The sequence below is a fragment of the Melitaea cinxia genome, chromosome 23 (genome assembly GCF_905220565.1).
Source record: "Melitaea cinxia chromosome 23, ilMelCinx1.1, whole genome shotgun sequence".
Taxonomy (NCBI): Eukaryota; Metazoa; Arthropoda; class Insecta; order Lepidoptera; family Nymphalidae; genus Melitaea; species Melitaea cinxia.
The window spans coordinates 2703077-2715663 of NC_059416.1; the positions used below are offsets into that span (position 1 = coordinate 2703077).

At 32.3% G+C, this 12587-nt stretch overlaps 1 long non-coding RNA gene across 1 annotated transcript; it reads right to left on the reverse strand.

Moving 5' to 3' along the window:
• Positions 1-8528: 8528 nt before the first annotated feature.
• On the reverse strand, positions 8529-11602 carry LOC123665281. Its single transcript, XR_006745025.1, has 3 exons — positions 11593-11602; positions 10381-10382; positions 8529-8617 (listed from the first exon to the last, which is right to left on the reverse strand). It is a non-coding gene; the product is annotated as an uncharacterized LOC123665281 (long non-coding RNA).
• Positions 11603-12587: the final 985 nt, after the last annotated feature.

Consider the following 12587-nt stretch of genomic DNA (forward strand, 5'->3'; position numbering starts at 1 on the left):
CAAAATAGTCAAGTAACTACGCGTTATCAAAGATTACTCAAAAAGTAGTTATCAGATCTCAATAAAATTTATATGTGACCACATGACAAACATCAGCTTTCGTTTAAATTAAAAATTATTAAAATCGGTACACCCAGTAAAAAGTTATAGCGGATTTTCAAGAGTTTCCCTCGATTTCTCTGGGATCCCATCATCAGATCCTAGTTTCGTTATCATGGTACCAAACTAGGGATATCCTCTTTCCAACAAAAAAAGAATTATCAAAATCGGCACATCCAGTAGAAAGTTATGCGGTATAATACAACGTAGGTCGACGAAAAAAGCGTCAAGTAAAAACGCATTATTAGATATAACTCGAAAAGTAGTTGTTAGATCTCAAATAAATTTAAATGGGACCAATTGGCACACAAAACCTTTCGATTAAAACAAAATTTGTCGAAATCGGTCCACACGGGCAAAAGTTCTGATGTAACATACATAAAAAAAAAAAAAAAAAAAAAAATACAGTCGAATTGAGAACCTCCTCCTTTTTTGGAAGTCGGTTAAAAATGAGAACATCATCTGATTTTTCTTTTTTAACCGACTACCAAAAAAGGAGGAGGTTCTCAATTCGACTGTATTTTTTTTTAAATGTATGTTACATCACAACTTTTGACCGGGTGGACCGATTTCAACAATTTTTTTTAAATCCAAAGGTGGTGTTTGTCAATTGGTCCCATTTAAATTTATTTGAGATCTAACAATTACTTTTCGAGTTATATGTAATAATGCGTTTTTACTTGACGCTTTTTTCGTCGACCTCGCAATAACTTTCTACTGGATGTACCGATTTTGATAATTCTTTTTTTGTTGGAAAGGGGATATCCCTAGTTTGGTACCATGATAAGGAAACCGAGATTTGATGATGGAATCCCAGAAAATCGAGGGAAACTCGCGAAAATCCGCAATAACTTTTTACTGGATGTACCGATTTTGATAATTTTTAATTTAATCGAAAGCCGATGTTTATCATGTGGTCACAAATAAATTTTATCGAGATCTGATTACAACTTTTTGAGTAATCTTTGATAACGCGTAGTTACTTGACTATTTTTTCGTCGATCTACGTTGTATTACTCGTCGATGAAATTGAAGTCGGTTTTTTTTTCCGTTTGCGAGCAAACACAATTATTTTCTTAAAGCTGCTGCTTTTGGGGCTTTTCCACGTAGTCCCATTGAAGTTAAGGCGTTATCTGACAGGTAGTTTTTGAATTAATTCTAATAACGTGTCAATTGATTCGATTGACTGATTAATTTTATATTACTGATTAGGTTGTTTATCTTTAAATTGTTTCTATGTGATTAATATGGTATCAGTCACACTGCCTGGCACGAATACTATAGTATATATACTACAGTATATATACTGGAGAGATAGTAAACAAAAATGACGCAATTTAAGACGAAATAATATAGTTATATAACTGACATCTCGTACAGTGGAGGATAGGTAATCCAATACCTTTAAACGAGCAATTATTGTATTCTACTGAGGTAGGGCACAGCAAAATTCCCTGCTCAAAATATGCAGCAGCCCGACTGGGGTAGTACATCGACCTTACACTGTACCTGTTGCAAATATATATATATATATATATATATATTTTATATTTTTATTATTCTAGGTCAGCAAACAAGCGTATGGCTCACCTAATATTAAACGATTACCGTAGCTTATAGACGCCAACAACGCCAGAAGCATCGCAAACGCGTTGCCGATCCTATCCCCAATCCCTTCCCTCCCCAGGAGCTCTGGTCACCTTACTCACCAATAGGAACACAACACTGCTTCAAAACAGTATTATTTAGCCGTGATCTTCTGTAAGGTCGAGATACTACCCCAGTCGGGCTGCTCCATATTTTGAGCAGGAAATTCCTGCTGTGCCCTAACCTTAGTTGATATAATATTAGTATAGATAAAGAAAATAAAAATAAAAATATTTACGAAAAAAATTATAGCGGTACGAAGTTGCCAGGGCTAGCTAGTATTAAATACATTACTGTTTACGTCAACAAATTAATTACGATGGTTAATTACGAAAAACTTATCTCTAGGCAATTAATAAGTGTTGAGAACAATCAAAAGATATTTATCAGTAGGTTAATACATACTTTTGGGTACAATTGCACAATTAATTTCGTAATTTCGTCATCTGATTGAACACGTTGATAAACTTTTACTCGTAACAGCCTATTAATAGAAAACAATTTAGTAATTAGTCGATATTAATTCGATCGTGCAGTGAAAAGGTTCTTAGAAAAACTGGAGTAACGTAGTTAAAAGTTTCCAGCATGGTACAAACTACATACTAAGGTAATTGAATTATGACCTTCTCTGTGAACTAGAATATATATCCAAAAAAATTTCCAAACTCATTTTATAACTATTAAAGCAATAATTCAATAAAAAAATTATTTACTAATTTTTAACTGAGGTAGGGCGCAGAAGAACACATCCCACTCAAAATCTGGAGAAGCCAATTCTGACAAGAAAAAACAAATTCTGAAAGCAGGTAAGTATATATCTATAAAGATGTTTTTCTTTTATATGATACTAGCGACGCACCACGGCTTTGCACGGTTGCAAAAACTATCAGTGTTCCTCTATTATATTATGCATGTATTTTTCATATAAGCCTTTCTCTAAATGCACTCTATTTACTAAAGAACGCCGTATCAAAATCCGTTTCGTAGTTTTAAAGATCTAAGCAATCAGACAGCGGAAAACGAGTTTGTTTTACACTATGTAATTATTCTATACATTATTTATCTGTGATTTAGAAAAACATATGTTTCATGAGTCTCGAATGCAAAAATATCAAAGCTAACGGAAAAATCATGAACGTAGCTTAGAAAAATAACAAAATATTACAATTTATACCTACTAATTGAAGTAATTCTATACAAATATGTTGCAGCTTAAAGTCAAGTTAATGGACTGAATTGAATAACCTCCTCCTGTTTTGAAGTCGGTTAAAAATAGACTAAAGTCCAATGTGACGTCGACGAAGTCTAAGAAAAAGAATAATTATATAAAATATCTGTCTCGTTGTTGTGATAGCGATAATCTTAGGTATATTTTTAATTAGTGTAAAACTCCTACTCGATTGATTGATACCGAAGTAATAAACAAAAAATAGTATTAATTTTATTGAATAATGTCAAATTTTAAGGTATTACAATAAGTAATTATATCAGATAAGTGTTTCAATATATTTTCCAACGAGATCTAGATCTAGGTATCTTTAAATCTTAATTAGTGGTTTTAATGAGGATTATTCATATGCGTATCGCGCTGTTAGCGATAACCAATTTATATTAATACTAACTGTGACCGCGGCTTCGCCCACATTGAAATTAGTGTGTCACAAAGTTTTCCCGGCAAACTTCCAGTGAAACTCTCATCAAAATCGGCTCAACCGTTCCGTAAACCTTCCTCTTGCCAATGGTGGAGCCCTCTCTCCAATGGCGAAACCGCATGAAAATCCGTTCAGTAGATTTTGAGCGAATCGATCACATACACTTTTGGGGACTTTGTTTTATAATACTCTAACTCTTGCCCGCGATTACGTCCGCGTGGTTATGAAGATATGCATTACTATTAAGATGTTTAACGCAAATTATTTTTTTATTTCAGTCACTTGAAATGCTTATCAAACTGAGTAACTTTTTAAAAGGCACAATTTAGTATAATTTAATAGTTATTTTTATAAGATGAAAATAAAAAAATATATATGTGTTCAACACCTATATTTAATTAAACACCTTTTTCTGTTTGCTAAAGCATATAAAGATAAATATAGTTTGATTAAATAATGGTCTTTAGTAATATTAGCGTCAAAGTAACATATTTACAATTACATTAAATAAATAAGTATAATAAAACAAAAACACGACAATTTAACTAAAAGTAAATCAAAGTGAATTAGCATCTCCGTTAATATTTATTCTATTGTAAAAACAATTTGCCAACATAATTTTGATATGATAATTTTTAAACAATTATTTACATTATTTTTATCTTTCCTTAAGTGGATGAAGTTTAAGGAGGAACAATAATCATAGACAAGATCGTTTTTCTTATATAATAAATGAACTATTTTTAGATTTAATTTGTCTATATTTATTACAATTTGAACGTCATAACAATATCTGTTTTTTTTTATATGCTTGAGGAAAAGAAATAATAAATATGCAAAAATTTTAGAAGACATGCATTAGTTCTTTCTAAGAACAATATAACTGAGGATACGAAAAAATTCCGCTATGAATAATTGAATATTCAAATATTTATTATAAAGTTTTTAACCTTTGCAAAAATTATTTATAAACTATATATCCAAAAGTATGTTAATTAGTTCTTATGTATTTAAGTTAGGAGGATAGCCTACCCTTTTTTTTACGTAGGGAAAATTCTCATGGATACCCCTCCACCGGGGTATGTTCGGGCCTATCGCCGGGGCGAGGTGGCGAATGCTAGCGTGACCCCATCTCGCCCTACACAGGTATCCATGATGGATTTTCCCTAAGTAAAAAAAAGGCTAAGCTAAACGATATCTATACTTTCTGTAAATGTTATTAGTTGTAATTACAAATATGGACTTTTCGGTCAATCATTTCATTCCAAGAACAAATACTATGTAAGAACATATAATTAAATAAATAAAAAATTCAATCAGATTATTTGACAAATGTATGAGTCTACATATTTATCTTTTTATTTTTTTAATATATATTACATATTGTCTTAAATAAATAAATTTGATTACTAATAATTTGTTATTTATTTATTTTTATTCACTTATTTACAGAAAAAAAAGATACAATTAATGTGATAAACAGTGCAGCAAAAACAATGAACAGTTTAACAGTGCACTGTGTTTCTAAAGTAATAATACTAAAGTATATAAGATATTATATACTAACATAAAAATATGATATAAAGCAACACACACACAGCACTATAATCATTTTCATATTGAAACTATGAAAATCATATGGTCTGTCTAGAATCTAGATACTCTTGTATTTTAAAGTATAGACTGTCGCGGGCGAAGCCGAGATAAAAGCTAGTAAAGATATACTTGTTCAAATCTTCAATATACAATGTTCAATATACCTACCTACTATTTAATAAAATAATGGGCCGGTTTCACCACTTGTAGATAAAATTTATCCTGCAAATAAGCTTAGAACCTGTTTCTTCTCAATTAATAAACGACAACAGCTAGATTTATATTTGAGAATAGAAATATCTCATAATTATAGTGGAATTTACTGGTAAAAAAGAATGATATATCAAAAACTTTTATATCTTGGATAATATTATCCATTAAATAGCGATATCAACAACCAATGTAACAGGCCCTAGTAATGTACTAGGCCCTATGTATGTGTATGGTTCTAATTTGTCTGTAACGTCTTAATTTGTCTGGGTAAATCCGGGCTAGCGTCGCTGAGTTTTATTACTTACTTACCCCCTTCCACTACTAAAAACTACTTAAAAAGCCGACCGATGGCTGGATAACCATCCAATTGCTGACTTTGAAATACACAGGCCGAAGACGGGCAGCAGCGTCTTCGGTGCGACAAAGCCAGCCCTGCGGTCACCAACCCGCCTGCCCAGCGTGGTGACTATGGACAACACACATGAGTTCACGCCATTTATGACGCGACTTTGTGGAGGCCTATGTCCAGCAGTGGACTGCAGAGGCTTAAGTGATTACTTACTTAGTGCTTACTTTCTCATTTCAATGGAAAAATCCTAAGAACGCACGTTGCATGTTTTTGGCGAAAGACATACCTATTAATAATGACAACTGTAATGAATACTTATTTTATTATGAATGTAAATATTTTTATTTTTTGTAATAGAAATATTATCCTGACGACAATTAATACAACAAAATACAAATTATCCAATATCGGAATGTATGCACTTTTACACGCTTTTTATTAGCTTCATCTGTATGTTTGTAGCCGAGTAGTTCTTTGGACTTCATTTTGACCCAATTCAAACGTTCAGATTTCATTTAAACTTGTAGACTTATCGAGGACCAATGACAATACAATAAATTGGTAAGATTATTTCATTTTTTAACTGAGGCACAGCAGGAATTTCCTGCTCCAAATATGGAGCAGCCCGACTGGGGTAGTACCTCGACCTTAGAGAAGATCACAGCAAAATAATACTGTTTTCAAGCAGTATTGTTGGTGAGTAAGGTGACCAGAGCTCCTGGGGGGATTGGGGATTGGGCCGGCAACGCACTTGCGATGCTTCTGGTGTTGCAGGTGTCTATAAGCTACGGTAATCGCTTACCATCAGGTGAGCCGTACGCTTGTTTGCCGCCCTAGTGACATAAAAAAAAAAAAATTATCCTAATTAAGACCTTCATTTTCTACTTTTTAGTTTGGTTTATTTATAAAACCGTGTTTTTCAGTTTTGTTAAACTATTATTTATTATATGAAGGGTCCACTGCAATAACGATCAATGTCCAAAAATAATAAAATCTGCATTAGTAAAGTAATTCGATCACTTGACATAATTATGTAGCAATTAATTTTGTTGACAACTTAACAATATCGCTTGCAGTGTCGAGATAAACATGTTTTTAATATTTGCCTACACGGTTAGAGCGCTCAGGGTCACAGGTATATACGGCAATAATGATCAATGTACATCACTTCGCATTTGCTTCTATCTTATTGTCAATCTATTTTACTGCCAATTGTTTTGTCTCTTTGCTGCTAGCTGTATCCTGCGCGCGTTGCTACGCTTTTTTTTGGTGTACCAACTCAGAAACTTTTGTGGGCTCATGCACAACACTTTGCTGAAGATGATGACATGACCAAATGCATAGTTTACGATTCTATAAAGGACATACAGACAGACATTCATTTTTATACGTATATGTATATGTGTATATGTATAGTTTACATTAGAAAATGAAATGTAATTACAGATTAAAAGTATAATCACGTGTTAACAAGACGATGTCAAGGGCAGACAGGCAACGAATGATTGTAATGACATTCGTATTAGGAATGTCTCTACTTCCTTATGCCATGTGTTTTCTAATTGTTTTCCTGAGATCAATTATTACTTCTTCCTTTTCTAATTGTAATTAAATATTATTTGAAATATCATTAAATATTATATTTAAATTTCTTTTCTAAGTTGAAAATCATTCATAAACTAATAACGAAATATAACATCACAAAGGAATTGTTATGATGTAGATAACAAGCCATCATTGCATAATTCTTTTATAATAATTAAATTCGAAAAATAAGTAATTTAAAATAATTTATTACAAATAATATACAAATTATGAAAAATATTTCGAATATTATTGGCTATAATATTTTGTCCCTAAAAAAATATTTAAAAAAATATGTAGTAGCACTAATTGACGAGTCCAAAGTAAGTGTTAGTGTAAGTTATATTCAAAAATGTTTATATATAAGATTACAATTATTATTTAAACTATATTATTTTGTATGAGATTCACGCCCCCACTTGTTTGCTCTGTCTAGACTTGTTGAGTGACGTATTATTTAGAGTATGATAGTGATATCGATTTTTCTCACACTATTCAACTTTAAACATCTGCTCTAGTGTAGTGGTGCGTGTAGCCTAAAATACCAATGGTTTGCGGGTTCGATTCCCGCTTGGGATGGATTTGTGTACAAATATTTCTTTCCGGTTTGGATCTCTGTCCTTGTGGGCCACCGTGTTTCAGGGAGCACGTGAAGCCGTCGGTCCCGGTTGTTATCATGTACACTAGATAGCGATGGCTGTTCATAGCAGGGAATATATCCGCCTACCCGCACTGGAGCAGCATCGTGGATTAAGGTCCAATTCTTCTCCTAGATGGAGAAAGCGGCCTATGCCACGCATTGAGCGTGGTGAATTAACCTCTGATCCTTCTCCTACATGGAGAAAGAGGCCTATACCCAGCAGTGGGATGTTACAGGCTAAATCGTAACCATTTAATTTTTACATTATACAATGTTATTTTCATTATGTATAAAAAAAAACATTATGTATTTTGAAATATCCGCTATTAAATTTTTTCAGGCGTTTTAATTATTTATTTATTTATTATTTATTTATATACAAGGGATGGTACACAGCACAGAAAAAATTATAAAACAAACAAGGATTAAATATAATTAAAAAGGCCAATTACGACCATCCATCGGTTTAAAATTTAAATTAACAAACGTGAAAAACAAAAAAAAGGAAACACAAAACCATTCACACGGTGAAAAAAAACAAAAAAAAAAAACAAACTTATTTCTATATTTAACCTATAAGTACCCATGGGAAGTATAAATTAAAAACAATTTACTCTATTTGAAGGAAATATAATATTGATAATAATAATAGTGAAGATTGTGTAAATATTTATGAAATATATGTAAATTATATATATTTTAGTTGTTGTTTTGATTATTTTTTTTAAAGAACTGTTGTTTTATTTTATTTTGAAAAATATTTTTTGAACCTTTGAAAATATCTACGTCTTGAAATTTCAAATTGTATGAGTTAGGTAATCTTGTAAGCATAGAATTCTGTACATAGTTGGTGGAGCACTTCGGGACATAAAATAAGGCAGTGTGTCTTGTGCGTTGTGAAGAGTTGTTTAGTATAATGCGTTCAACAAGCTCCGGGCAGTTGATCCGGCCACGAAATATATCATACAATAGCCCCATGTCTAATACCTCCCTGCGTTCCGTTAACGTCAGAAGGTTATAAGCTCGGCAGATATCTACGTATTCATCACTTATATCGGCTTTTTTACACTTAAATTTAAGGTGATGAACAAATTTCTTTTGTACACTTTCAATGCGTTTTATATAAACATCATACCTTTATTACTAGCTAAACCGGTAAAATTCGTGTTACCATATTTTTTCTAGTAAACGTCGATTTATCTGAAATTCTCTATACAAACCTTGTTCTGATAATAGCGTACAATATATAAAGAATTTTATAGTATAATATATTGAATAACTTCAATAATAAATATTTAGTTATAATAAACGTAAAGGCAGTCTAGCGGCCTTGTCACTTTACATATGGGAAATTATTTTATGAAAGAGATTTTAACCATTCAATCATATAATATACAATAAATATATAATACTAGCTGTCCGGACAGACTTTGTTCTCCAAAAGTTAATAGTAAAAATTATTTTTTTTTAGTATTAAAATCTTCCGTGGCCCTTAAGAGTGTATGCTACCTTGCTTATTTTCCACTCGGCAGGATGTCCATATCTTCCAAACTACTGAATATTTAAGTTTGAAATTTATGTATGGCAAGGTTCAGGACATAAACTATCTTTCGAAAACACGATTCCATAAAATTTTCTCGATACAAAAAAACCGCAAAATTACCTCTATTTTTGAAACCTTAATATCTCAGTAAATATAGAAGTTATGAACTTGAGATTAAGCATGGTAATTGAAATAAGTATGAAGAACATTGAGCTGAGGTAGTGTAGTCCCTTAAGGAACATACAAAAAAAAAATTACACCAATAAGTGGCCGAGCCATTCTCGAGTTTCGCGCTTAACAACATGAATTTTAAGTGAAATAAATAAAAATAAATGAAACAAATAAATAAATTGTAAGTAAAATAATGAATACAGATATAATATTTAAATAAATAAATATATAAGTAATAATAATTTATGGTTATTTCTACACTATATAACAGAAATTTATGTTAAAATTGTGCCTTTATTAGTGGAATACGGTTGAAAACCGATTCAGTTCTAATACGTTTATTTAATTTATTGCTATATAAATTATTAAGGCGTTTTGATGTATGTGTTATAAATAATTTTTTTAGTTAACACAATGTCTATCTATGATGACTTGTATTATTGTCATTGTATTGATAATGTAACCAAATTGTTTGACATTATTTTTGACCGACTTAAAAAAAGAAAGAGGTTTAAATTCGACTGTTTTTTATCTCATAACTTTTTACTGCTTCTACTGATTTTGATGGTCCTTTTTTAAGCGAAAGTTAGTGTCTGTTTTGTGGTCCTATTCAAATTTCCTCGAGATCTGACGAGTTACCTCTAATGATGTCTAGTAGATTATATAATCTACTTCGGATTAATTGTAGATGAAAATTAAGGTCGATTTTTTCGTTTGTCTAACTAGTATAACTAGGAAATTAATAGTACTGTGTGGCTACGGTACTAAAGAATATAGCCACCCCCTCTCTTCCCGTGGGTGTCGTAAGAGGCGACTAAGGGATAACACAGTTCCGCTACTACTTTGGAACTTAAAAAGCCGACCGGTGGCGGGGTAACAATCCAACTGCTGGTTTTGAAATACACAGGCCGAAGATGGGCAGCAGCATCTTCGGTGCGACAAAGCCAGCCCTGCGGTCACCAACCCGCCTGCCCAGCATGGTGACTATAGGCAAAACACATGAGTTCACGTTATTTTTGGCGCGAACTTGTGGAGGCCTATGTCCAGCAGTGGACTGTATAGGCTATAATGATGAATTGTGAGGTTTTTTCTCAAAAGGGAGGCAGATATCTTAACCTTAGCGTATTAATACATATGATAATTTCCATCAGAACTCAATGTAATTTCGAAGGGTGTAGATAAGTGTCATTATATTCGAGGGGTGATTGTTCAAACGCCAATGTTATTATCTATTTTGTTCTCGAACATCAATGTCTGTGTCAAGTGCTTGTTCAGACGTAACAGATGTTTTGCATTAATACGATAATGCATGGAACTGTTAATTTTGTATCAATAATTTTATTATTTAGTTTACGTTAACCAAATAATGGTATAAGTATTGTAGGTTGGTTATTTAGAGAGGCGTATTTTAAGATTCAGTGCCCCGGGCCATGTTTCTTTTATGCCTCCTATTCCATATAATTTTCATATAATAACCGATGAAACTAACAATACCCATAACATTTCGGCTAACCTTGTTTAGGTACAAATCGATTATAACAAATAAAAGGCAATAATTTTTGACATCCCTAGTACGTATGCTCAGCGTGCGCCGTCCCTCGCAGAATGCCACCCCGAGCTTTTGAAGCCAGGGTAAATGCGCCCATGGTAATTTAGAGGTGGTTAAAGCAAATGGCTAGTATAGTGTCTTCTGTAAAATACATGTTCAGTTAGTTATAGGTAATTGTATTTGCACGCAAACGAAAAGAAAAACTGATTTCATCAGGTACATACGTAGTCGATAAATAGCCAATTAAATACATATTATTGAAAAGTAGTGAAAAAGTAAGCTGTAGTGTAGTGCCGCTTAAATTTGGTCGAGATCTAATGGCTGCTTTTTAAGTAATCGTTGATAACGCGTAACTTGACGAAAAAATGTCTAATTACGTTGTGTTACTTGTCGATGTAATTGAAGTCGGTTTTTTGCGTTTACGAGCAAACATAATTATTATTTATAAATATTATTGTTATGGCGTTAAATTATATGATACGTTTTACTTCAATAGATATAATACTGGTCATCGAAATCATCACTAAAATATACATCAGAGATTAAAACGTAATTAATTTTTTTATCGTTCATTGGAGTTTATTTGAGAAAGAAAGAATATCTTGAAATTTTGTTACTAGTGTCATAACATATTTATGAAATAAAAGTTACATCAACCACAACAAATTATTGGTAACCAAAAAAAAATGCAATAATTCTTTACTAGTGTCTAGCGAGCTTAGAGCTGTCGACTTACATACAGTTGTGGATAACGCTATTATTTGACGGATGATATCCAACAGATAAAAGTTTTTGATGTATTATTATTTCTTACCATCGAATTCCACTGTATTTATGAGATATTTCTATTCGGAAAATTGAATCTAATAGGTGTAGTTTATTAATTGAGGTAAAACAGGTCCTAATGGCCTAGTTACCTCTTGCTGTTAAGGTCTAATCATAACTTATTTGCAGGATAAGCTTTATGGTGAACTGGTGAAACAGGGCTTAAGTTATTGGTTAGATGCTCATAATTAAGCTATGATTTCTTTGCCTTCTTACTGTGCCCTAATTATAAGTAAGACAAATCCCACAATGTGAATATTAATTCTAATTAATTTTGCTGGACATATGGCTTTTAAATGGGGTGGGGGCGCTATTAAGGTATTGTGCCCCGGGCGCGAGTTAAGCTCGCTACGTCTCTGATTGGCCAATCAGATCATACAGATGTTTGCCGTTGTCACTTGTCTGGGTGTTTTTTTTTTTTTTTTAATATATAGACTAGCGCTTGACTGCGATCTCACCTGATGGTAAGTGAATATGCAACCTAAGATGGTGCGCGCTTGCCTAGAAGCTAGAAGATGCCTATTCACACTTGAAATTGTTTTTGAATGTATTTATTTATTTAATATTTGGGAAACAAACAGATATATATAATCTATAATATAAAAATGAGTCGCTGAATGAGTTGCTAAGCGCAAAACTCGAGAACGGTCCGATTTCGCTAATTCTTTTTTTTAAATATTCCTTGAAGTACAAGGATGGTTCTTATGGAGAGAAAAATT